Source organism: Rattus norvegicus, chromosome 5 (assembly GCF_036323735.1).
Source record: "Rattus norvegicus strain BN/NHsdMcwi chromosome 5, GRCr8, whole genome shotgun sequence".
In the NCBI taxonomy this organism is placed as follows: domain Eukaryota; kingdom Metazoa; phylum Chordata; class Mammalia; order Rodentia; family Muridae; genus Rattus; species Rattus norvegicus.
This window is the reverse complement of record NC_086023.1, coordinates 169153840-169179952: the sequence shown is the minus strand read 5'-3', so window position 1 is coordinate 169179952 and position 26113 is coordinate 169153840. Positions and strand designations below refer to the sequence as shown.

Genomic DNA, 26113 nt, shown 5'->3' with positions numbered 1-26113 from the left:
CTCAGGCCCTTACGGTCTCTCTGCCCCGTCTTCTGTGATATCCCCAGAGCCTTTACAGTGCCAATTATGTTGAAGATGCATCAATTGGGGTTCAAAAGCCTAAGGACAGTTTATCTCTGCACACTGACCAGTTGTGAATCCCTGTGGTGGTCTCTGACTGCTGCAAAAAGAAGATTTTCTGGTGAGGGGGAGTTAATAACTGCTCTTACCTGTGGGTGTAAGGATTATGCATTTAAAACACAGTTAGAAAGGACACTGGTTGAGAAAAGGGTGGCCGTAGGTTCTCCTCTAGGACCTTATGAGTGTCCCCCCCCCCCCCCGCCAGTGCATTTAGGCTTACGGTACCAGGGATGAATTCTTTCCTATTGAGTTGGCCTCAAGTCCAATTAGGAAGGTGTTGGGCTACTCCCAAGACATAAGCACCCGGAGGGAATACCGTGACATGCTGGGCCATTGGTGTATTCTGCAGGCTTCAGAGCCGGGCAGGGCTATTGATCGCCTTCCTCCCCTGACAGCTTGCACAGCACCTTCAGTAATGCTCAGAAGAAGCCCCTGAGGACACAGCTGCACCGGCAGCTGAGGAACAGGATAGAGATCCCCTCAGGAGCCAGGAGAGAATGTTCTTCCCTGTAATTAGCTCCTCACGACTAAGACAATCATCCCGGGTTGCCTCTCCGTGCTGCAAAGTACAGGGAATGTTTACCTGCTATCCCTTCCACATCCCCAGGGGCCCCCATTTCCCCAGCTTCGAGTCCAGTTCGCCTGTGAGGCTGTGGGCTGGCAGCTGGTGGAAATGACCGCCGCTCCCCAGGGAGCCTCTCCAGAGTCGGCGAGGGGCTCGGTGCCCTCAGACACATTGACGGATGGGATACATAACAGCCTTTAACAAGCAGAAAAAACAATACCACTTCGGTCATTTAACTGATTTAAACAAATCAACAGCCCCGGGTACCATTAAAGTAAACTCAATTTGCTCACCACTGAGAGCGGGAACCTGGGCTGGTAGAATCCATTTGCTAGCCTGTACTGCTCTTGCCTTTGAACCGATGCCAAGGAAATGAGCACAAGGCCCCAATATGGCTGAATAAACTTGGCAGCATCCCCCTTTGATGGGCTTCCAAACAGGCAAGCGCGTCTTGGGTGCTGAGAGGTGGCGGCAAAGACGGCTCAGTGAGTTTCACGATTGCTGTGCATCCCGGAGAACTTGGTTTTTGGCTCCTTGGCAGCTACGTTAAAAAGCGGAGCCCCTCAGTGCCTGCCTGTTATTCCAGCACTGGGAGGCCAAAGCGAGAGGACGGTGCTCTCCGGGTCAGGGAAGCAAGTGGACATTTGGAGCCAAGGGAGATTACAGGAGCTTTTCCCAATAATCATAGCAGGTCAGATAAACACTGCCCCGGGGAACAAAGATGGCTCCGTGTCCCTCCCCTCTCGGTAAAACCTGACCCGTCGGAAATGACAGATGCATGTGATGACCAACCACCCAGACTGTGGGTGAATCGGGAGAGAGCTCGGCACGCTGGACCCTGCTGGTCTGCAGCTGTTGGTATAGCCACCACCATTTACTGTCCTTGCAGGACCTGAGCTCTGCTGAAGGAGGCATCACCTGGGTCGAAGGCCGGCATTAACTTTAGAGCCAAGAACACACACCGTAAAGCTGGTGCACTGACTCGGTGTCTCTCCAGCTCAGCGGTTCTCCAGGGTGACTTCGCACCTTGGATTTGTCCCCTCATCCACAGAGACGTTTGGCCCCATCTAAAGGTGCTTTTCACTGTTAGAGAAAGGGTGTGAGGCTCTGGTGCTCTGATAAACACTGTGACCAAAAATAACCGAGGGAGGAAAGGGTTTGTTTATTTGGCTTACGTGTTACAGTCCACCACAGAGGGAAGTCGGAGCAGGAACTCAGGCAGGGACCTAGAGGCAACCCTGAAGTAGAATCCGTGGTGTTCACTGGCTTGGTACCAGCTTGCTCTTCTAGACTACTGAGAACCATCTGCTCAGGTATAGCACAACACAGAGTGAGCTGGGCCCTCCCACATCCACCCATCACCAATAACACACTCCTGCAGACCTGCCTACAGACCAAACAAGCGGGTGTTTCCTCATTTGAGGTTCCATAACCTTAAATTATATCACGCTGACAAAATCAGCCTACTGGACAAGGTGCTTGCCAAACACTTCACCCCCACCCCTGCCCAAAGCATAGATACCCCATCTCCAGAAAGGTTGAAGGAGCAAGTAAATGTTCACAGTTCTGGCTGGAAGAGACCCATCCCTGATGAGGTTAATACCAGGATTACACACTCCTTGCAAGAGGCAATATGAGCGCTCTGAGCATTTAAGGACTCCCTCCCAGCCAGGGTCTATATCAGGAGACAGCGCAAACGGGAGTTCCCAAGATGCCTCATCTTCAGCAGTAGATCACCTAGGACACGCAGCCTGTCTGCGACAGACGCCGTTCAGTCGAAGTCGAAGGATCTGAACGTGGGCAGCCCCATCACATGGGCTGGGGTTGCAGGCTGACTAAAAGGAGAATGAACTGACCTCTCCAGTGAAGTGTCTCTCTGCTTCCTGACTGTGAGCATAGGAGCTTTCTCAAGCAGCCTCCGTGCCTTTTGTTTGATGGCACCTTTTGTTTGTTTGACGGTACAGTCAAACCATGAGTGCAAATAAACCTTTCCTTCCTTAACCTTCCTTTCGTTGACTGTTTTATCACAGCAATGAGAAGAGTGACTAACAGACTCCCTTACACAGCCGAGCTTTATAACCTGTATTTATTAGTTCACTGGGGCTTCCATAGCCACATGCTATACTCTAGACCCTTAAGGACAGGACAGGCTACTGTCTCACCCTCCCAGAGACAAGAAGCCTGAGATCAGGTGTCTGCAGGGCTGGGTTCCCACATATTGTGCCAGGGACAATCTGTCTGTGCCCCTTTGCATTCCTTAGTTCCTGGCCCTACCAACCCCCTCTGTACGGAACACGTATGTGCATACCCAAAAGCCCCCTTTTAACATACATGGGCCAATATTCCAGCACAGTTCATTTCAGCTTCTGTCTGTAACAACCAGACTTACAAATAAGTTCGTGTTCTGGGTATCAGGGTTAGGATTTTAACATGCACAACCCTAATACTGTGGTGACGGAAAGGACACATTCACAGCACCAAACCTGTCATGTGTTTCCTGCTATTTATTCTAAGAAAAAGTAAGGGATATGAGGACAGGAAAACCCAGAAAAGAGACTCCCTTACCTGTCCACAGGGAGGACCAGGACACACTGGATGGTGGTGGTCTCTGCATTAACTCTGGGGAAACAATGTTGCTGAATTGAAAGGGAACAGTATCTTTCTTTACGCTAACTGCGCCCTCACAATGTTTTTGTCCTGCTTTCAGGCTGCTGGATGGAATCGAGGCAGCTGCCTGGCTCATAAGCTGAATGGAAGCTGGGAGCAAGAATGGAGCGCTGAACACAGCTCCTTGCTGAGCGCAGAGAGCAGCTGCAGGTGCTGACATCTGCCTCCTTATTGTCTTTCCCTTTATTTGTGTGTGCGTGGTTCTTATTTCTGCTTTCCCTCCAGCTTGAGTTCCAAAGCACCCTATCTGGCTCTTGCCTGGGTCTTCATCAGTGTGGGCATTCCTGTGGCTGAACTGTGCTTTCTGTCTGGGGGAAGGAGTAGATAGTGCAGTGAAAGGGGCTTGACAGCTTGTCTGCAAGAGATGGGTTCTTCCAAACCTTCTCTCTCTCTCTCTCTCTCTCTCTCTCTCTCTCTCTCTCTCTCACACACACACACACACACACACACACACACACACACACACACACCTTTACAAACAATTCACTGGGGCCCCTCTCATCTGGCCTAACCCAGTTCCTGACTTTCCTCACCATCCCAAATGCTCCCAGTGTCTCCTAACTCTCCGACCTTGAACTTGGTGGAAATGATATAGCAGAATGTCTGGCCTCCGAGGCTGTGTCTGTTCAGCCGTGCAGAATTTCTGGGAATGAGGCTGGAGGTGCTGAGGCTAGAGGCAAGGAGAAATCAGGGTTCAGGAAAGCAAGTCTGTCTGCATGCTCGAAGGCCAGGACCCAGGCTCTCTGGGGCTCTCCATGGTGCTGAAGAGGGCCTCTGGGCTCACACTTCCCTTTGAGGCCAGAGTGGGCATAACCAGCTGCTAGGTTTATAGATGATCACCCAGAGCACCGTTGTTGAGAACTGTTCTGTGCAAACAACAGCTTCTGGAAGGCTACAAGGCAGTGATGTTTTGGTAATGACCCTGAAGAGCCATGGATACAGACTAGATCTTTCTGGATCACAAACCACCTCTCATTGACTGGTCCTATGAATACCAGCAGGAATCTCGGGACTTGTCATCACCAGAGACAGCAGAAGTACCAAGGGCTATGAGGTGGTGTGTGTGTGTGTGTGTGTGTGTGTGTGTGTGTGTGTGTGTTGTGACTTGTATGTGTTTGTCTCTGTGTGCCTCTGTATATAAATGTGTATGTATCTGTGTGTGAGTGTGCCTCTGTGTGTGTGTGTGAGTGTGAGTTTTGTGAGTGTGTGTTTGTCTCTTTGTGTCTCTGTATATAAATATGCATGTCTGTGTGTGAGTGTGCCTGTGTATGAGTGTGTCTGTGTGTGTTGTATAAATGTGTACAGAGGTCAGAGGAGGATATCATATGTCCTCCTCTGTCACTTCCCAATTATCCCCTTGAGACTGGATTTCACTGAATCCAGAAGTAGACTGGATATCAGAAAGCCCTGGTGAGCTCCGTGTCTCTGTATAGGATTTTATGTGGTGCTGGGATTCGAACTTGGGTCCTCGCGTTTGCATAACAAACACCTTAACTCACTGAGTCATCTCTCCGGCTCCCCTTCATCTTTTTTTTCCCCACGTGGTGAGATTTTAATGGGGGAATGAGACAAGGAGAAGGGGCAAGAGAAAGAAAAGAAAAGAGCGCTCCCCTTCATCTTGATAAGCCATGCAGCGTGGTGGTTTCCTTTGTAGGTCATCGAGGGACCACTCATTGTACTGTGTATCTGCAGGCCATGGAGGAGAAACCCTAATGAGACATCTCTGCAGGCATCTGTTTGGGCTTTGTTCTTCCGGGTGGGAGGAAATCACGCTGAGATGCGTCCATGGTGGAGGCAGACACATGACTTCCCAATCCAGGACCTCACTGGGCTTTGATACTTTACGCTTTGCATGAACAGCAGATGAGAGAAGCATCTCTCGGCCCAGAGTCCTTACACTCAAGAAACATTATGCAGGAAAACCGTGAAAAGCCGTGAGACCCATCGAAAGCCGTGGCTCACTTTGGGATTGAATTACCACTTAAATCAAACTGACACTGGGCAGGGGGCTTGAAGAATGAAATTAAGGGGGAGGCTGTATTTCAACTGGGAAGCCTTGGGTGCTTTCCAGGAGAGCAGGTCTCCTCTGGATGAAGTATAACCCTGAGCTCGAGCTGTACCCTCTTTGATTTATCTCAGCCAGGGAGACTTGTTTCAGTGGCTCCAAATGTTATTTTCAAAGAGCAAATGAACATCTCATGCTGGAAGCAATGACAAGGAAATCAGCTTGGCAGGATCCAGTACTGGAAAAGGCAGGAAGGAGCTCTGAGCCCTGCTGGCTTCTAATTTTAAACTCAAGTTCAAGTCGGCCTGAAGAGCTGGTGGAAGGGAGATGGGAATCTGGTGTGTTTCCCAGGAATATCTTCTACGGCCGCTGTTGGCGGTCAGGGTGTGCAGAGGCTTGCGGCCAAAGAGGGAAAGGTGACGGTGACTCAACCAGATGAGAAGGAGAGGAAGTGGGGACCCCAAGCTCAGCTCAGCCCGGTCCTTCCCCAGACCATCTCCTTATCAGCCTCCCCTTATTCTACAGAGATCAAAGATGTTGCTTTCATCTGAGAGAACCAGAGCCAATAGATTCAGAGAGCATCCCAAAGAGGGTTTGTCAGATCGGCTTATGCAATCGGGGCTGGTGAGTGAGTCCAATGGTGGCCGCCTGCACACAGGAGAGGCTCGGATCCCAGTAGTCCATGAGGCCGGACACTTCAGCAGTCTCAGTCTGACACTGAAGACCCTCGGGATTCCCAAGGATTCAGTCCACATTGGAAGACTGGAAAAACTGGCTATGCGCCGATCACGGAATAAACGCCCTCGACGGCCAAAAGCAAAGGATGTTCCTTGGGGAAACATTGCATCTTCTCTGTGGCCACAAGATCTCTCGGAACAAGACAAGTCCTGTCATCATAGGGGGCTTCTGTGGCTAGGCCAGCCTGACAGCAGATGTGGAGCACGCAACCCCCTACACGCCAGCCTCTACACCCCCACAGGTTGGCCTAGACAGCCAGGTGTGTGTGTCAAGCAGGACATGGCCCCTCAGGTGAGGCGCAAGTGGGGTGGCAAGTGGAGAGAGATCGCCCCAGCACACGGTCATTTGACAAGACACCAGCATTTTAAAATCAGACTTCACTTGCTTATTTACCTAGGTTGTTGCACCCATGACCTGGAATCTATGTGGGTGTCAGAGAACAACTTGCAGAAGTCGCTTCTCTCCTTCTACCCGATGGGCCCTGGGGATAGAATTCAGTTTTCCAGGTTTGTCGGTAAAGACCTTTCCTAGCTGCATCTGCTGGGTCTGCTCTCCTGGCCGCTGCTCAGCCTGATTCAGGGATGGGGGAGTCAAACGGGAAGTTGCCTATGCAGAAAAACAAACACATTGAGATGCAAGCTTTCACTTCTACACAAAAAACACTCACCAGTGAGTGAGACTCCCAGGGTGCGCACAGTGGAAGGAAAGAACCAAATCCTGCAACTGTGCTCTGCTCTCCACAGGCCCCTGAGCAAAATAATATGTAATAAAACTCCTCGAAGTCATCTTAGAGATTATGTGTTGGGTCATCTGTTCCCTCCCACCTGAGGGGTCATTGCTTGACACAGCCGACTGTACAGGTCAGCCTTTGAACGTTTGATGAGGAAGCAAACAAGCAATGGGCAAGGTGGGAATTTCTGCTCCCAGGCTCACCTCCCGGAAGTGTCTGAGAACTCCCGCCAATGGCGTAGGACCTGATTTCCACCCCAAGCTGCCAAGTGAAGCTGAGAGATCTGTACTTACATGGTAACTCTTTGCTCTTTCTGTGGGATTTCTCCAAGAAGGCTGTTGCTGTTAGAGACTCTGCAGAAATCCTGCCACCTGCTTTGGGGGTGACCTCGTCCAGAACATAACTCCAGCCCGTGGTGAACTGTCTCCTGCCTTGCAGCCTCTCCTTCTTTCCTCCCTGTGTTCCCAGAATCCCCTCCAGGAAAGCGTCGTGCTCAAACCTTGCTTCAATCGCAGGTCTGCAGGGTCTTTCAAAAGGCTATTCTTAGGATATGCCTTTCTCTGTGTGGACCTTCAGGGGAGGAATCCAGGGGAAGGGCAGATGGCGGGTACACTGGATACCTTAGCAACCCATCTGCATGCTTTGGGGAGGGGAAGGAAAACTAGGCCAGAGACTGTTGGAAGTTCTAAACATCTGCTGGGGGAGAGGACTCTGGGAGTGGACCAGTGCCTGAGGGAAAGACCTTCGGGGAACACCTACAGGGCTCCCCAGGAAGACAGGTGTTTCTTCTGGCTGGTGCAAACTCAAGCCAAGCCCAGAGGCCATGTTCATTAGCCTCAAAGGTGAAATGCTGAAAGTCTTAACCTTTGACCTAGAGAGAAAACAGACCCAGGGGGACTGCCTAGTATCTTGGCCTCTTCTCCCAGATGTTCTCAACTGATGGCTCAGCTCTTGCCTTCTGCATGCAATCCCACAGTTCCTCCACTGCCCTCACGATTTCCACTTGACAGTTAGCTGTCCAAGGAGGGGAAGGAGATGAAGGAGCTTGGCCATGAGGGGAGAAGGCTCCTAGGAGAACTCTGGTGAGTGGAGAAGGGATACCTGGGAAGAATACAGAAGTGGTCATTGCAGAGAAGGCAAGGGAGATGGTCATGATCCAGACATAGGGTGCTGGCATGAGGTAAGTGTCCCTGTGATTAGGCCATCCAGTGAGCATACTCTGTGTGAGGAAACTCTACGACTCACACTTCTCTATCTCTCCCGAGGCTGTGATCTTGCCCATCCTGGAGTCCTGTGCTCTAACACAGTCCCTGGCGTTTCTTAGTCACTGTGAGGAGACAGCACAGCCAAGGCACCTATTACAAAACTGAGGGCTGGCTTACAACTCCAGAGGCCTAGTCCATGATCATCATGGTGGGAAGCATGTTGACATGCAGGCAATCATGGTGCTAGAGAAGTCACTGGGGGGTACATCTTGATCCACAGGTGTAGAGTTGTAGGTCTGTGTCCTCTCTGCCACCGGGCATGGCTGCTAGGGGAGACAGAAGTCAGGGAGTTTGATTGCATTTATCCCACACTGCCTCAGGGGTGGGTGCTGGAGCACAGGGAGGAGCTGAGGGGTGGGAAAGCACTGTCTCTGCTAGGTCCTGTCATCACTATTGTTAAAATGACTAGCAAACCGGACTGAACTGGATTGATGGTGTATCCGTTTAGTGTTTGCAAGGGGATCGAGCTGCCGCTGCTGACCTGTGAAAGAAACTGTCGATTTGAGACAACACAGAAGGGCGCTGCTCCAGAGAACCTTTCTAAACAGGTCCACTTCCCCCATATCCTTTCTTTCCCACTTCCTCTGGTGGGTTACAAGGAAAGTTAAAGCGTTTAAGAACCATCGTTAAAAATAGAATTAAAAATGGTTACAGTTACTCACCAAGCATCTGTGCCATTAGTGAGAACATCCTGCGTGGCAGGTCAGTGCTACAATGATTCAAGAGCCACAGCTGGGTAAATTTCTCCTCCAGCAGCCTGCTCACCCCTTCCAGAACTCTGGACACTAATCAGTGGGATGGAGGCTTCCCGAGCAGTCCGAGTTTCATTGTACAGGTTTCTATACGACGTTCCCCGTCTATCTTAAGTTTTGGTTGGTCCACTCTCCCATTACCCCCACCCCCACCCTCCCTTTTGAAAACTTCACAGTCCTAATATTTCCCTCACTCGTGAGACGTGTGTTTGGCTGTCTCCTCTCACTGCCCGGCTCCTTTCCTGAGGGATTGTTTTCCATTCTGTTTAGTTTAGGGAAGTTCACTTGGGGGTTGACAGGAAGCAGGGACTTGTTATTCCATAAATACTGAGAAGTAGGTCCCCAGAGATGTCCCCGCTGTCCCCTTGAAGAATGTCTCTTTTTCTATTCTATGCAGACTTCTGTGTCCACTTCAATCATGCTCAGGCCAGCAGTTTTTCTCCATACTGTGCTCTGTCTGTCTTTGGTCATCTATGCAGTTTGAAAGTTAACTAAGGCAGGACCCACTCTCCCTCGGGGAAGCACGTCTCTCCTAGTAAGTTTGAGCTCTGGCCAGTGATGGGTTTAAGAATGCCAAACTCCAGAGAAAGAGGAGGCATCGTGGGTTGCTCTGTGGACACCTGAATGAAGAGGTCTGCCTTCTCAGCTAAACTTTTCTCCAGCGTGACTTAAGGATCCAGGCATAATGTCCTAGCATTCCCCCTGAAGCCCAGGATGCTTGACTTGGTGTAGGTGTAGGGAGCTGAAGGAACCCCTTTCCAAGGAAGAGCTCAGAACATTCTAGAAATATTAGTGGCCAAGTCAGAGCCCCGTTTCTTAAGGCTTCATGCCCCTCTGCTAGTGTCTACTTAATCTTTTACAGGCTCCTGAGATGATGTGCTAGGGTCATTACTCTTGTTTTCAGGGCCAACCTGAGAGGTTTAGACATCACACAGGCTAGGGCGTCAGAGAGGAATCAAGAGTCTCTGAGGCTGAGATACTCCTGCTGATGAGACCCTGCGTGTTCCCACAAATGCACCCATTTGAACAGGCTCCTCCACACCTCCAGCCTTGGTGGCTCTCACCCTTCAGATGTTATCTTAAAGACAAAGGCCCAAGAGTTGGCCATCAGTTGGTTTCTTCTTGGGACCTGTGCTTGAGCTGTTTCTTCAGCCTTAACTGTCTTCATTCAGGAAGATAGCATTATGCCATCTTCATGATTTCCCACCTTCTGGAAGACTCTTATTTGATCTCTTCACATGTTCTGACCATTGGGGAAGGACCCTGAGGACTAGTGGTAACCATAGCAATGGACAGCATCCACTGAGTGTACCCCTTGCAGATACCCAGAGTGTGGTCCCTTTAAACTATGGACTGATTAGACAGTGCAAGATGAGGGCAGAGGTCCCATCATCCAACCTTAAGTAGCAAAGCTCCCAAGAAGCATCTCTAAATCCCCTGGGAGTGGCTGGGCTCAGCTGGGCAGTTCACCCTTAAGGTTGACCTTAGAGTTACAGCCAGATGTTGGCTGGGGTTAGATGCTGGGCCCAGATGTTGGCTGGAATGACATGGTAACTGGAATCACATGGTGGATGGAATGGAATGGCCTAGGAGAGGGTGGTGGTAGATGGGCTTGGCCTGGTATCAAGAGGGTGAATGGACTGGGCTGGTATCTATCTGGGGAGAGCCGGTATCTGGGGAGAGCTAGTACTGGGGCTTGCATTTTTCATGGGCTGACTTCTGTGAGGGACTGGTGGCTGTGCTTGGGTGACTACATTGGGAATTAACTGAAACAACAATGGCTGGGCACACCTGTGAAGAATTTTTCTTTTTCTTAATGAAATCATTTGAAGCGGGAAGACACATCTGTAATCTGTATCTTTGAGGTAGAAAGATCTGCCTTTCATCTGGTCCGCACCTTCTGCTGGCAGCCTATTGAAAGGATAGGGAAGGAAGACGCTTGCTCTCTCAGTGCCTATGTGCTCTTGCTTTCACCAGAGAGCCCATTTCCTCGATGGCATCGGAGCCTGCTATTTGGAACTCCAGCACATACTGAAGATAAGACATCCAGCCTCTTGAACAACTACTGGATTCTCGACTCTTCCGTTGGTAGACAGTCATTGTTGGCCTAGCTGTGTCAAAGACTATAAGTCATTATAATAAATTCCATATACAGTCGTTCTATAAGTTCTGTATAGATATATAGATGATAGATTGATAGATAACAGATTAGATAGATAGATAGATAGATAGATAGATAGATAGATAGAGACATTTATTCTATAAGGTGGGCACAATATGCACATTCATTATTTATTCTGTAAATTCTGGTTCACTTAAACCCTGACTAATATGCTGGGGTAGGATGGAGCTGGGATAGATTGTAGACAGAAGGCTTGGAAGCTGGAGTAAGGTGGCCTTGGGCTAGGGTGGTGTTGGTATAGCATGGTGCTGGGATAGGATGGTGGTTGGGTGTCCTGGCATCTGTGACGCCCAGAAGGATCCTTCTTTCATATTAGGCCCTGAACTGGAAAAGCACCAGCATGTGGGAACCTTGGGGACCAACTGTGTCTGGAGAGTGTTGCCACCATACACACCCATTTCCCCATCTTCAGAACAGTTATGATCCTGTGAATTAGGCCTGACAGGATCACTGTGATATCACAGGGAACAGATGACCTGCCCCAGCCCAGCTGATGGGACAGCAGCTTGGGGCATCTGGAGACTCCGGTCCTGCAGCTTCTAGACTTCTAGCTACATAAGTGGTAGCACTTATATTGCTGGCCCAGATGACACCGAGGGATGTTATACTAAACAGTAAGTCAGCCATTCCTTCTCGGTATTTCTATTGGAGCTACATAAGTCTTTGTTTCTCCTTAGAATCTACCAGCAGGGCCTGCCCACCCAATGTCTACCAATGTTACCAATGTTACCAATGTTACCAATGTTACCAGTGTTACCAATGTTACCAGTGTTACCAATGTTACCAATGTTATGGCTTTCAGCACCCAGGCTTCTGTGGAGTCAACAACTATGGATCCCCTTCCTGTAAGACAAGACAATTCCCATGACAGAGACAGGAGAGCTAGGAACACGGGAGGAACACTGGAGGAAGAGACAGTTATCAAGTCATGTGACAGGAAAAGTGCACCATGGGAAATGAGCCTTGGGGAGGCCTTCTAGCACACAGGGATAAAGGAGAGGGGAATGGAGATAAGCTCATCGGTCAACACGCTTGGTATGTAAGTATGCGTCTCTCGTACCCACAGAAAGAGCTGATCATAGTAACATATGCCTATAATCCATACATGGGTTGACAGAGTCCAAGGATCTGAGGTCTAGTTGAAGTGAGGGACTCCAGAAAGAGACCTTGCCTCAAAAAATAGTGTGTAGAGTGTCTGAGGAAGGCATCCTGCATCTCTGTATTCAACTTTACACCCACACACACCCACACACACACACACACGCACACATGCACATCTGCACATACTCATGTGTGCACACGCATGAGCATGCATACACAGGCACACACATTCACACATACACAGAGATATACACAAACATGCACACAGACACACATACATACACAGACAGATACACAGGTAATTACACAACACACACACACATACACACACACACACAGAGTGGGAGACTTCCTAGAGGAAGCCATCTTTATTTTGAGGGTTCTCATACATAGCATGGTAATGAGGGAAAGGAAATAAGAGTGAGCTCAGAAGAGAGAGAATTAGAAGGGAGATTCAGTGGGGAGCGTGGTGGGGAGGGTGGGAGGCTGCAGGTTGCAGGTGGGTCTGATGTGGTGCTAGATCCTGCTTATTCCTGAGAGGCACCTTGCAACATCAGCCTGCCTCCCCCTCAGTGTCCCCTTGGGAAAGCTATTATTGAGTTGATGGGGACTTGTCCCAGTAAAGTTGGGTAGGAATTGAAAGACAGGAGTATATTTAATAGATCTTCAAAGAACTGGCGTACTTTGAAGCTGAATGGATTAAAAGGAGGAGGTAGACAATGGAGTTAATGTTTAAAGATGGCTGAGATCTGAGCTTGACAGACACAGGTTGACTGCAAGGAAGAGCCGGTGCCAAGGGAAAGACAAGGAGTTCCTTTTGGACGTGGTGACTCAGAGATAATAACAGGGCATGAGATGTCCGCCAGGTAATTACCGGCAAGAGACTGGACAGTGAGTGAAAGTCTAGGCTGTCTTTACTGGCTCCAGGCTCATCAGAGAGATAGATCTCTACTCCCGCCATGCTAAAATAAATGGAGCAGCCCCGAGCTCTCATCACAGCAGCTAGGAAATCGCACAGAGCATGCTGAACACCAGAGATCTGGCAACAGAGGCCGGAAATCCCAAAAGAAGCAAGATGGCCGCTGTCTCCCCAGAGAGCAGAGGGCAGGGGCCTGAGGTGAGCAGTGGTGTCCTCACCGAGGCTCCAGGGCAAATGTATCTGGAGGTCTAGACTAGAGGAAGACAGGTCATGTGTAAAAGGGAATTAAGAAATCCACAAAAAGTTTCTCACAAGCACAGAGTGGATCTTAGAGCATTTGGGAAGGTCTAGCAGGAAGCCCTAAGGTAAAGAGTGTTATTCTGGGGTAAAGAGCTAGCAAGTAATTCTGTGGTAAAGACTTGGCTGTGAGACAAATGAGTCCCAGAATCCATACCTGCAATCCTGAGGGGACACCTTGTTTAGCTCCTGAGCATTCAAGGAAGACGACATTTGTGATCTGTCGATAGGGTCCAGCCGCTGTTGTTTAGAGGCGGCTGTTGTGAGGGACACCAACCGCAGGCTCCAGATGAACAGCTGGATGCACAAGTAAGCAAACCTCATCAGGAGCAAAGCTTATGGAACCCGAAGGAAGGGAGAACAGCTCAGCAATGCTTAGAGAAACGTCGAGAGCCAAAAGTTGCCGATCATGGAAAGACAGACGCTATGAGCAATTGACAGATAAATGCACACCATGTAAGCAGAGCCAAGGACCCAGAGACAAGGTAGTGAAAAGAAAAGATCACCCACACAGTTATAGTACACATGGTCAAGACTTAAGAGAAGGGTTCTCTACCTGTGGGTCGCGACCCCTCTGGGGAACTCCAGTGACCCGTTTCCAGGGGTCACCCAAGACTATCAGGAACCACAATAATTACACTACAACTCATAAAAGTAGCCACATTACAGTTATGAAGTGGCAACGAAAATACTTTTACAGTTGGGGGGGTCACCACAGCATAAGGAACTGCACTAAAGGGTCTCCGTGTTAGGAAGGTTGTGAACCGTGGACTAAAGGGAAAATATGGAAACAGTAAATAAAATAGGAGACTGCCAAAACATTCGGTGAAATTCAGAGACCATCTCGAAGCCAAGTGAAGCTTCCAGACAAAGGGCAGATTAAAGGCATAAGAAAAACGGGTCAGCGGGTTCGAAGACACACAAAGACAAACTTCCCAATGGGGGAGGGCCTGTAGGCCGCATAGCACCATGGAGGTCTGAGGGGCACACTCAGCAATGTGACCTGCCAGCAATTCAAGGAGCCAAAACAGAAGCTCATAAAGGCCAAAGCATGTACGAAAGCACTAGGTATAGTCTACTTGATAAAACTCTAGTGTGTGAATCTAAGAGGCTTAATAAGTCCCATCATGGCAAACACAGGAAGCCACATAAAGATGGATTACTGTCCAGCAACCAAATGTCAGAGGAGAGAGAGAGAGAGAGAGAGAGAGAGAGAGAGAGAGAGAGAGAGAGAGAGGAAGAGAAGGGGAGAGAGGAGAAGGGGAGAAAGGGAGAGGGGAAAGGGGGAGGAAGGGGGAGGGGGAGGGAGAGGGGGAGGGAGGGAGAGAGGGAGGGTGAGAGGGAGAGGAAGGAGCAGGGTTTTCATGCAGGAGAGCAAAATGTCTCTAAATGTTTCTTTAAAACCCGCTCAAGACATAAGATATAGAGGTAACATCTTTAAAATCTTATTTAAGGAGCAAGTGTGGTGGCTGAAGTATATAGTCTAAGCACACTAGAGGCTGAGGCAGGAGGATTGCAGTAAGTGCTGCCTGGGCTACCACTTAAGGGCCCAGAAAACTATGCAAAAACACAGGCATGATAAAGGCTGGGAAAATTAACCAAAACTGAGCAGGATTAGTCAGGAAAGCTTGAGAAGATGGCCACACTTCTTTTGCAAGAGGAGACTGCAATGCACTCGAAATCAGGGAGCTGTTGACACATGCAACTGTTTTCATATTCAACTTTCAAAAGATAACTTAACAGTTAAATAAGACTGTAAGACCAGGAAGGGTCATTCACATAATTAATTCCCAGAAGTCAGAAAGTACTCCTATCCAAGAATTCAAAGCAAAACAGGAGAAACAAAGGAAAAAAATAACAACACATTCTTCTATAGAGTTTCAGCAAATATAAAAGTAAAATATGACATTAACATAAATAACTTGAGGAACAAATACAATTTATTACTGTAAAGTCACAAAACTATACATGCAGTGTCATAATATTGAAGACGGGCCACAATTAGTCAAAATGCTCACACAGCGAGTCCCAGAAAAACAACAAACTTGGAGTGGAGGGGCTGAGCGGTAGATAAAGATAATGGGATGGAATCAATCCAAAGTAAGGTGGGTAAAGAAGCCGGAGAAAGGAATCACAAGCCAGATTGCTTGCTGCACTTCCTGGAGACCAGAGTTCAGTACACTGCACCCATGCTGAGTGATGCACAATCACATGAAACTCCAGCTCCAGAGATCCGACGCCCTCTTCTGGCCTCCACAGGTACTGCACTGATGTCTTACGCACTCACATAGACACACTCACCTATGCACACGCATGCACATGCACACACTCACATAGACACAAACTCACATGCACACACTCACATGCACACAGTCAAATAGACACACATGCACACACATGCCCACCCATACTAAAATATAAAAATATTTATAATTGAAATAATAGATATATGTGCACACTAAAATATAATAGCATTTGTACATTAAAATTCCATGAGTGTATATATATATATATATATATATATATATACATATATTATGGCCTTCCTTGTCTCTACTGTGCCCATCCCAGGGGGCTACAGAGGTCTCCCTGTGCCATTTTGGTCTCCAATAAAGCAGGTTCCAAACACTCTGCATTCATGTGTTCACACACCCTTCACTCTGCCTTCCAAAGAGCATCCACTCATCTTATCCCAGGCACCGTCACAGTAACTTGCACGGTACGTTGTCTGGCCTTTGTCAACCTGATACAAAGCTGAGATGCTCAGAGAGAAAGAATCTCAACCGAGGAGTCACCTCCACTGGCTTTGCCTGTGTCCAAGTCTGTGGTGCATCTTTTTGATTTCTATCTCAGTAGAAGTGACCTGGCAGTGCCTCCTCTGATCGGTGACCCTGGGCTGTGTAAGAAATGTAGCTGAGCCATTCACAGGGTGTGTGGTGGTTTCAATAGGAGTGGCCCCCATAGGTGCATGTGTTTGAGAGCTTGGTCTGGGAGTGGAGCTATTTGAAAGGATTAGGAGGTGTGGTCTCTTTGCAGTAGATGTGGCTTTGGAAGAAATGTGTCTTTGTTGTTCTTCCTATGGGGCCGCAAACCTCTTCAGCTCCTTCAGTCCTTCCCCTAACTCCTACATTGGGGTCCCTGTGCTCATTCTGATAGTTGGCTGCAAGCATCCACATCTGCATTGGTCAGGTTCTGGCAGAGCCTCTCATGGGACAGCTATACCAGGCTCCTGTCAGCAAGTGCTTCTTGGCATCAGCAATAGTGTCTGGGTTTGCTGTCTGCAGATGGGATGAAATCCCCAGGTGGGGCAGTCTCTGGATGGCCTTTCCTTCAGTCTCTGCTCCACTCTTTGTCCCTGCATTTCCTTTAGACAGGATCAATTCTGAGTTAATATTTTTGAGATGGGTGGTTGGCCCATCCCTCAATGGGGGGCCACCCTTGAGCTCCCGGGGACTAAATCACCAACCAAAGAGTACACATGGAGGGACCCATGGTTCCAGCTGTTTATGTAGCAGAGGACTGTCCTATCTGCCATCAATGGGAGGAGAGGACCTTGGTCCTGTGGAGGCTCAATGATTCAGCATAGGGAAATGCTAGGGGGGTAAGGCGGGAGTGGTTGTGTGTGTGGGGGAGCACCTTCAAAGAAGCAGGGGTTATGGGGGATGGAATAGGGGGTTTGCAGAGGGGAAACCGGGAAGGGGGATAACATTTGAAATGTAAATAAATAAAATAACCAGTTTTGAAAAAAGAGTGTCTCTTTGAGGTCTCGAAAGCCCCGTCCTGCCCCAGTGGCTCACTCTTCTTCCTGCTGCCTTCAGACCTGGATGTGGGACTCTCAGGTACCATGTCTGCCCATACCCCACGTTTCCAGGTTTCCCACCATGGACTACACCTCTGAAACTATAAGCAAACCCATATTACATGTTTCCCTTTACAAGAGTTGCCAAGGTCACGGCGTCTCCTCACAGCAGTGGAACACAGAGGAAGACAGGGAGCAAGCCAGGAAGCAGCATCCATTCCCCTGCACCTTCTGCTCCCGTTCCTGCCTCCCAGCTCCTGCCTGGAGTTCTGCCCAGCCTTCCTTTGCTGATGGGCTGTAATCTGTAAGCCAAATAAACACTCTCTCCCCCAGGTTTATTTGGGTCAGCATTTTATCACAACAGAGAAACAAACTAAAACAGAAGTGTTCTGATGGCCCTAGTTTCAGGGAGGTTCGCAGAAGAATTTTGGAACTTGGGGTGGAGAAGGCATTGAGTGCTCAGTGCTTAAACAGCTGTTCTGTGGGGACTTGGAAGATTATAATGCTGTGATCGAGGCAGAGGATGGGGATGGGACGGTGGATTGCAATGTTTCAGAGGGAATTTCTGATTCTCTCAAAGATTCTGCCAGGGCTGTTTGCGTAATCTATTGAATTAAGAATCTGTGGTTTCTGGTAGGCGGTTAGAGTTAGCTGTGATTGGCAAGAGACAAGCACTACTGGCATGACAATCTTTGCTTTACCGGGACAATTGGTGCTGGTTAGGTGTGGTGAATTAATAAGAGGTAAGTATCCCTGAGGTGAAATCTTCTGCGGGAATACCTTGGTCATCACAGAGAAGCCATGGTCCGGCAGCTGGGTAGACACAAGGCCACTCCTTGGGCTGGTGGCTGATCTTTGGTAATATGAAAAAGTCTCCCACATGAAACTGGTTTTGAAGGTGTGAAAGGGTCACGGAGAGACGCTGAGGCATGCTGTCATGCGGCAGAATTGGAGTCCCATGGAGGAGCCAGGAGGCCATTGGTGAACTTGAAGCTACAATTGCAGTAGAGAATCGAGCATATTAGAGACCCCCCCCCCCGCCCGGGGACTGTGTGTCACCCGCCCTTCCAGGATAGCACAGGAGTGAGGAGACACCAGCGAGAACCTAACACACTGGAAAGTGAAGTACAGACTTTGCTATACATTGTTGGACTTCAGGTAAGCTTTCCTTTGTTTACAGCTGTGCCATGATTCTCCCCTCTTGGAGTAAGAAGGTAACTTCTTCTGGAGTTTGCAGGTGTTTGCAGTTTACAAAAAGAAACTTTGGGTTTCTAAAGTAACAGCAGACTTTTAAAGTGTTGACGTTTTTTAAAGATCGGAGGAGTTTTGAAGTTGGAGCATGTTTTATATTGTAATAATGTAGCTGTGCTTCTGGCTACTTTGTGGGCTTCTTTTTTCTTCTACCCTTTCCCTAGGAGAGAAAGAAGGAGAGAGGAGAAAGGGGACGATGTCATCGTTAGGCTACTTCCTGTTGATTAGGGGCATTGAGTTTCTTGGGGCAAGTTTGATCTTTGCTTTGAAGGTATCTAATTTCTTCTTGTTTCTTCTTTGCACAGAACTACACAGTAAACTGCAAAACCACTTGCCACCAACACTAATGGCCAACCACCCAAGCCTGGGCGCCCTAGCATTTATGCTCTCTGAAAAGTCCCCAGAATTCCAAATGTCACACAGTTGCAGAAACTATCTGCAGCTGGCAAAATCGCACCTACTAGAGCACGAGGCAAATCATAGTCAGCTGCTGCGGACAGTCTGAAGCAGCCCCACATCCCACACCTGGGATTAAAATGAAAGCATCTTCTTATAATATTTCTGTGTTTTTTTTTTTAAATCAAATTCTCACTGCACGATACTAATCGTCTTAGTTATGTTGCTGTTACTGTGCAGAGACACTGTGACCAAGGGAAGTGATAGGAGGGGGCTTACAGTTCCAGAGGGTTAGTCTATGACCCTGGCTGGGAGGTGACAGCAGGCAAACAGGTAGGAATAGTGCCAAAGAAGTACCTGATCAGCAAGCACCAAACAGTGAACAAGAGAGCTAGCTGGGGTGACATGGTCTATTGAAACCTCAAAGCCCAAGTGACACACCTCCTTCAACAAGACCACATCTCCCAATCCTTCCAAGACAGTAACGTACCTGGTGACGAGGTATCCAAATATAGGAGCTTCTGTGGGCCATTCTCATTCAAACCAGCATGTTCTATGCTCTGGCCTTCATAGGTTTGTAGTCCTATCATAATGCAAAACGCATTTCAACTTTAAAAGTCCCCATGACCTGTCACAGTTTCAACACAGCGTAAAAGTCCAAAATTCAACATCTCTTCGAAGACGCAAAGCCATCTCTTAGTTGTAACCTCCTGTGGAATCAAAATGCAAACTACATCCTTCCAACATGTGATGGGCACAGGATATACATTAATATTCCAAAGGGTAACAAAGGAAGCACAGTGAGGAAATGCTGGACCAAAGCAAGACAGAAGCCCAGCAGGGCCACCTCTAAATCCTGTAGTTCTTTTTCTTTGCCCAATGTCAAAAAGCTTTCATAGCGGTGTCCTGCCAGTTTTGCTAAGATGTCTCTCTTGGGCTGTTTCCACTCCCCATTTAAAGCTCTCCTTAGTAGCTAAGAATAGCACCAGATCTTATTTAAAACCTACAGTAACGTCTCCCGCACCTACCTGTGCCCCCACCAATGTATTTGCTAAACATTTTGATTGATGACTTTCTTTGTTCTCCAATAAAAAAATCTCATATAATCACTTCCACAGTGGGACACGGTATTTTCGAAAAACTAGATGTGTATTCCTCACACTGGCTCCAGAATAGACCATCTCTTGTCCCCCTCAAAGTGGAAGGTGTGGTTTTGCATCAAAATTGAACATAAAACAACCAGAACTCACATCCTTGTCTGTTACCTTGGGGAACGCACAGGGCAACTTCTTAGCATGCCGAACACAGGCTTTTCCCCATCTGCCATCCACTCTAACATCCACTGCTGAGACCTGCCTGTGAGAAATGAGAGTAGAGCCCACAGAGATCCGCACACTTCCTCCAGAATAACTTCCCAACGTGGAAATGTCCAGATGTTTATCACAGGTGACTGAGTGAAGACACAGCGGTCGGTCACCCACAGGTCAGTGGTTCACCAGGCCTGAGCGTGATGGGCACAGGCTTAGGCCAGGCCAAAGATGGCTGCAAACACAGATGAACACCCCTGTGCTTCTGTTCTTTGGAAATGCAAGAGTCAGCTAAGTTGCCTTTGATGACAGTGTTTTAGAAGTCAATGAGAGCTGTGGCCAGAGCTGAGGAGGTCGCTGAGCTGAAGACGCCTCTGTTCAGAAGTCGGGAATCCCCTAGGGAAGCCTGCTTTCTCATTTCTCATTCAGAGCTCGTTCAGGAACTCCTAATAATGGTTCTTGATGGAGAAAAATGTTATTCCATTAACATATTTGCATGATAATAGGAACTTCGGGCCTTACTGGGGAAACTCCAGCCCCAGGGAAGGCAGCTAAGCCAGGACTTGGAGAATTTGAGGTTTGCTGAACTTGACAAAAGTCACCGGATCCTTCATCAGAAAAGGTGACACAGAGGCAAGGTCTGTGCTCTCTTGCCAGGAAGCCATAGTCTTAGGCTTCCCACCAGCCCTTCAAAGGCCAAAACTACCTCCCTAGTAAAAGGCAACACAGCAGGCTTTGACCTTGCTGACTGTGGGCAAGCTCGAAGACTCTGAAAGGGCTTTCCTGTAGTTTATTAATGCAAATAGTACATTTGGGGGACTCTCTAGTCTCAGCATAAAATAGGGAGGAACCTCGGTACCAGCAGGAAACCCCAAAGCTGTTTAGGGCACCACCCAGGATGTAAAAGACCACAAAATTGTTTGTCAATGTAAAAACCTAACTCATCTGGAAGGAAACATGAGATGGTTTGTCCCGAAGCCAGATATGAGTGACCATGGTCTGGGAATGAGGTAGACAAGCATAGGGAATGGCTTAGCAGGCTGGGACTCCACTTGGTTTGGAATACATACATGTCCATCTTTTAAGAATGACCTCAATAGCCTAGCACCTTCATCTTACCTGCTGGTGTGAGGGGTATGATGTCATGGGCTGGTGGGAGGGGTATGATGTCATGGACTGGTGGGAGGGGTATGATGCCATGGGCTGGTGGGAGGGGTATGATGTCATGGGCTGGTGTGAGGGGTATGATGTCATGGACTGGTGGGAGGGGTATGATGCCATGGGCTGGTGGGAGGGGTATGATGTCATGGGCTAGTGGGAGGTGTATGATGTCATGGGCTGGTGGGAGGGGTATGATGCCATGGGCTGGTGGGAGGTGTATGATGTCATGGGCTGGTGGGAGGTGTATGATGCCATGGGCTGGTGGGAGGGGTATGATGCCATGGGCTGGTGGGAGGGGTATGATGTCATGGGCTGGTGGGAGGGGTATGATGCCATGGGCTGGTGGGAGGGGTATGATGCCATGGGCTGGTGGGAGGTGTATGATGTCATGGGCTGGTGGGAGGGGTATGATGCCATGGGCTGGTGGGAGGGGTATGATGTCATGGGCTGGTGGAAGGGGTATGATGCCATGGGTTGGCAGGAAGGGTATGATGTCACGATTCCCAAGTGGAGTGGTCAATCTGAAATGTGTTAAGGTCACCTCTGCCTCTACCTTCTAGTGCCATTACCCTCAGGAGAGGCCTCAGCTGGAGGGGGTGATACACAAGACCTGACGAAATCCATTATTGCCTTTGCATGTGTTGAGGTTACATGATGTCTGTGTGAGCTCCCAGGGAAGAGTATCTCGATACCCACATCTTTCTACTCACAGGGTTCTTCCCTCCTTCCCCAGGACCAACTGACCTTTTATTTGAAAGGGAATCAAGGGCTGGTGCATTCCGGGGCTTTGGCAGGTTGCTGTGACTTAAATATGGACAGCTGCCCTGCTGGCCGAAGGTGACCAGTGCGGGAACTGGGCAAGGCACCTCAGCTCCTTGTTTCCAGTGCTTCAGAGCCTCCTTTGATCAATGGTGACGTGGGTCACCAATGGTGACGTGGGTCACAGGCCGAGCCATTCACGGCGTGGGGATGGCAGCAGGCTGTGGTGACCTTGGCTCACTCCAGAGCTGGGCTGCTTCTGATCGCCTCTCTGAGGAATAGCAGTGAGCCTCAGCCACAGTGTTGAGATCTATTGATTATAAGGAGGCAGACATGCTGGGAGCTTCCTGCTGGTGTCAACACTGCCAGCGGGCATCAGGGGAGAAGGGCAGCTCAGCTCAGGGAGTCACTTTCTGCCTTGCTCACGCTGATTGGACAGAGGCTCTGGCATCCTATATGCTGGATTCAGACAGTGCACTTGGGTTGGATGTAAGCTTGGGACCCCAGCCTTCCACAGAAGACTCCATTCATACCCCTGCCAGGCAGGAAAGGCAAGGCGGAGGGAAAGGGCTGTGGTTTATGTCCTGTGGGTTTTGGAGAAAGGCCAGAAACCAGCACCACAAGGACGCTCTGACTGCCCATCAGCTCAGAAGATGCTCTGGAGACATGAGACTGGTGTCTGGCCTCACATCTGACGACTCCTCACCTGAGCGCTGCCCGGATGCCAGCCCTGTGGGGAGGAGAGTGAGCAAGCTTTTCCGAGGCTTGCATTTCAAACACGGAAGTGGTGAGATCAGGTGGACAGCCGCACTCTACCACTTAACAGTCAAAGCCTGGAGTCCGTCTTCAAGGATCCCGGAACCAACACATCCCAACAGTCACTGTGTCTGGGTATGACAGTCTAAAGTTTCAGGCCAGGGTCTTGTAGTGTTGACTGTGTTCACAGCGTCGTTGATGCTGCTGTGAGCTGGCTGTATTTGTGGTTGATGCTATATATGGAGGCTGTAGTGGTAACAACTGTTGTGGTTCTGGAGATGGTATCTCTATGCTTGTGGTTGAGGTGGCGATGGTTGCGGTATGGTTGTGTTGTTTGGTGTTGTGATAGTTGTTGTCACTGTGGTGGTACTGACAATATTGTGATAGTTACAGTTGCTATGATGGGTCTTGATGATAGTTGGTGTCATAGAGGCAGTGGTTGCCATTATTGTGGTGATGCTTACTGTAGTGGCATGTGACTGTGGTTTTCTAACCACTCTGTTTGTGGGTGACGACGATGGCGTACCATGGTGTTATGGCTATTGCGTTGATGATGTCATAGAGAGGAGGTGGATGGTGTAGTTAACAGTTGATGATGTCACAGTGGTGGTCAGTGGGGTAGTGCTGGTGGATGAAGGCATTGTGTTTGCTACTATTACCGTTGTGATGTCATGCTAGCTGCTATGGTGTTGGTGCTGTGACTGTGAAGGTGGATATCATGGCGGTGATGTCATGATGGTGGTGGCTGATGTCATGGTTGTTATTGCGGTTCTTGGTGATGACATCATGGCTGATGAGGTAGAAGCTGTAGTAGTTGTAGAGTGTGATGGTGTCAAGGCGGTAGCCCTCATGGTGATGGTGGTTAATGACGTTGTTGTGGTTGTTACCATGGTTCTCATAGACATCGAGGTTGTATTTTATGATGATGTCATGATGTTAGTTTTGTTGTGGTTGTTACTTTGGTTGTTGATGTAGCCGAGGAAGAAGATGTCATGTTTGTGGTCTCTGATGATATTCTTGTAGTTTTTGGTGTGTGGTTGTTACTGTGGTTCTTGTAGACATCACAGGTGTATTATATGATGATATCATGATGGTAGTTTTGTTGTGGTTGTTATCGTGGTTGTTGGTGTAGCTGAGGAAGAAGATGTCATGTTCGTGGTCTCTGATGATATGCTTGTGGTTGTTGGTGTTGAGGCTGTTTCTGTGGTTTCTGTAGATTGTGGTATCTGATGATGTCACGATGGTGTCTGTCACGGTGTCAGTTGTTGATGTTGTGGTTGTTGGTGTTGTGGTTGTTACTGTGGTTTCTGTAGATTGTAGTATCTGATGATGTCACGGTGGTGTCTGTCACGGTGTCAGTTGTTGATGTTGTGGTTGTTGGTGTTGTGGCTGTTACTGTGGTTTCTGTAGATTGTGGTATCTGATGATGTCACGATGGTGTCTGTCACGGTGTCAGTTGTTGATGTTGTGGTTGTTGGTGTTGTGGTTGTTACTGTGGTTTCTGTAGATTGTAGTATCTGATGATGTCACGGTGGTGTCTGTCACGGTGTCAGTTGTTGATGTTGTGGTTGTTGGTGTTGTGGCTGTTACTGTGGTTTCTGTAGATTGTGGTATCTGATGATGTCACGATGGTGTCTGTCACGGTGTCAGTTGTTGATGTTGTGGTTGTTGGTGTTGTGGCTGAGGAGGTGGATGTTGTAGTTTTTCTCTTTGCTCGGCCCTGGGACCCCGTATATGTTTTCAAGTCCTCCCACCACAGCCCCTCTCTCGGCTACGCCTACTTCCTTTAATTATTAGTAGAGGAGTTAATTAAAGCAAGGAACTTCTAGAAACCCTGCGAATCCCAGAGCGCCATCAAAACCCTGCCCCTGTCATTTTTCGCATATTCTGTTTACAGGCGATGATCCAGCTTTCAATCTTTGTGACAATGTTCCAATCCTAGCCAATTTAAATAATCTGCCAGTAAAAATTCCACCAGCCGCTCGCAAACACTTCTACGAGTCTGAATATATAGCACCAACTGGATCTAATCATCGCTTTTGCTTGTTGAATCCTGTTGGGAGGAGACTAGCAGCACACAATGTCAGCATTGATTTGTCTCGCGAGTCCCCTGCTTGCGTGTGGCATCCCTGAACCTCCCGTTCCCTCTCCTAATTTCCCAATCATTTTATTTACTTGGAAACACTCTGCAGAGCAACTTCTGAGAGCAGCTTGGTTCCACACTGCATTCAGCTGAGGATCTCCCCCAAGGACTCTTAATTTGCCAGCAAGCCATGGTCTTGGCACGAAGACTCTTAACTTGCCAGCAAGCCTCGCTCTTCGCTCTTCGAAGGAGGATGCCTTGGTCTTAAGAAAACGGGAAGGTTGAGTCTTGGGAAGGTGAGTCTTGCCGACCTGTGCTACCACCCAGCTGTCAGCTGCTTGACCTTGGGGATGTGTGAGGTCACTGTTGACTTTCGATTTCTTCATTGATATTTTGGGGATTAAAATACCAGCCCATAGGGTATCTCGGAGATTATATGAGATCGGAACCGTAAGCTTTGGGTTTATTTTATTTTAACTACATGCAAGTGTATATGCAGTGTGTAGGCATGTGTTTGCGAATGCAGGCGCCCACAGGGGTCAGAGGTGTCGTATCTCCCTGGATCTGAATTTTTAGCAATCTCATGCTTCTCAGTTTAGATGCTGGGGTTCAAATGTGCTCTTAACCACTAGCTCATCTCTCCACTCCCATAGGCCTAAAGTTCTGAATGCGAATCCTGACACACAGAAGCAGCTGGCCTCAGAGAAGGAGCCATCTCTTCTAGACCCATAGCAACCTAGGTGGGGGCCTCTCTAAGCACATTTCCCACAAGCTCCCTCTTTCCATAGCATAGCCTGAATAAAGACTCTGCTGTCTGACCCGAGGGTCACAGTGACTGACTGTGTTTGGTTACGTTTTTCCCCATCTCTTTCCACATCTACAGCTCTCGACTGTGTAGGGCTGAATCGTCTGTCCTAGCTCTGCAGTCCAGGATCTGGCCCAGACAAATGCCAACCCATGAGGGGTCTTTACAGCTGGGAGGTGTCCTGGGTTGAATTGCGTCTCCCCATAACCTATGTTCAAGACTAAGGCCCCAGGTTTGCATATGTAGTCTTGTTTAGACCGAGGATTACTACAGAGGTCAACAAGTGCAGCAGAAGTTCGTTTTAATTGTCAGCTCGACACAATGTGTACTCTTCAGGAAGAGAATCCCAGCCAGGGATCTGGCATGTCTGTGTGTGTGGGGGGGGTTATCATCCCCTGGTAGATGGCGCCATTCCCTAGCCAGGGGGTCCTGGACCCTTTAAATGAAGAGATTTA

The 26113-nt window shown here is 48.7% G+C and overlaps 1 long non-coding RNA gene across 4 annotated transcripts; it reads left to right on the top strand.

Moving 5' to 3' along the window:
* LOC102550429 (uncharacterized) lies at positions 1-25689 on the top strand. Of its 4 annotated transcripts, XR_592808.4 has the most exons (7): positions 1-181; positions 1575-1758; positions 3393-3502; positions 10820-11638; positions 11827-12059; positions 24963-25149; positions 25507-25689. It is a non-coding gene; the product is annotated as an uncharacterized LOC102550429 (long non-coding RNA). The 4 variants fall into 4 exon arrangements; XR_354466.4 differs by lacking the exons at positions 10820-11638; positions 11827-12059; positions 24963-25149; positions 25507-25689 and adding an exon at positions 5883-6885 and having other exon boundaries at positions 4-181; XR_592806.3 differs by lacking the exons at positions 10820-11638; positions 11827-12059; positions 24963-25149; positions 25507-25689 and adding an exon at positions 5007-6885 and having other exon boundaries at positions 4-181.
* The last annotated feature ends 424 nt before the right edge of the window (positions 25690-26113 follow it).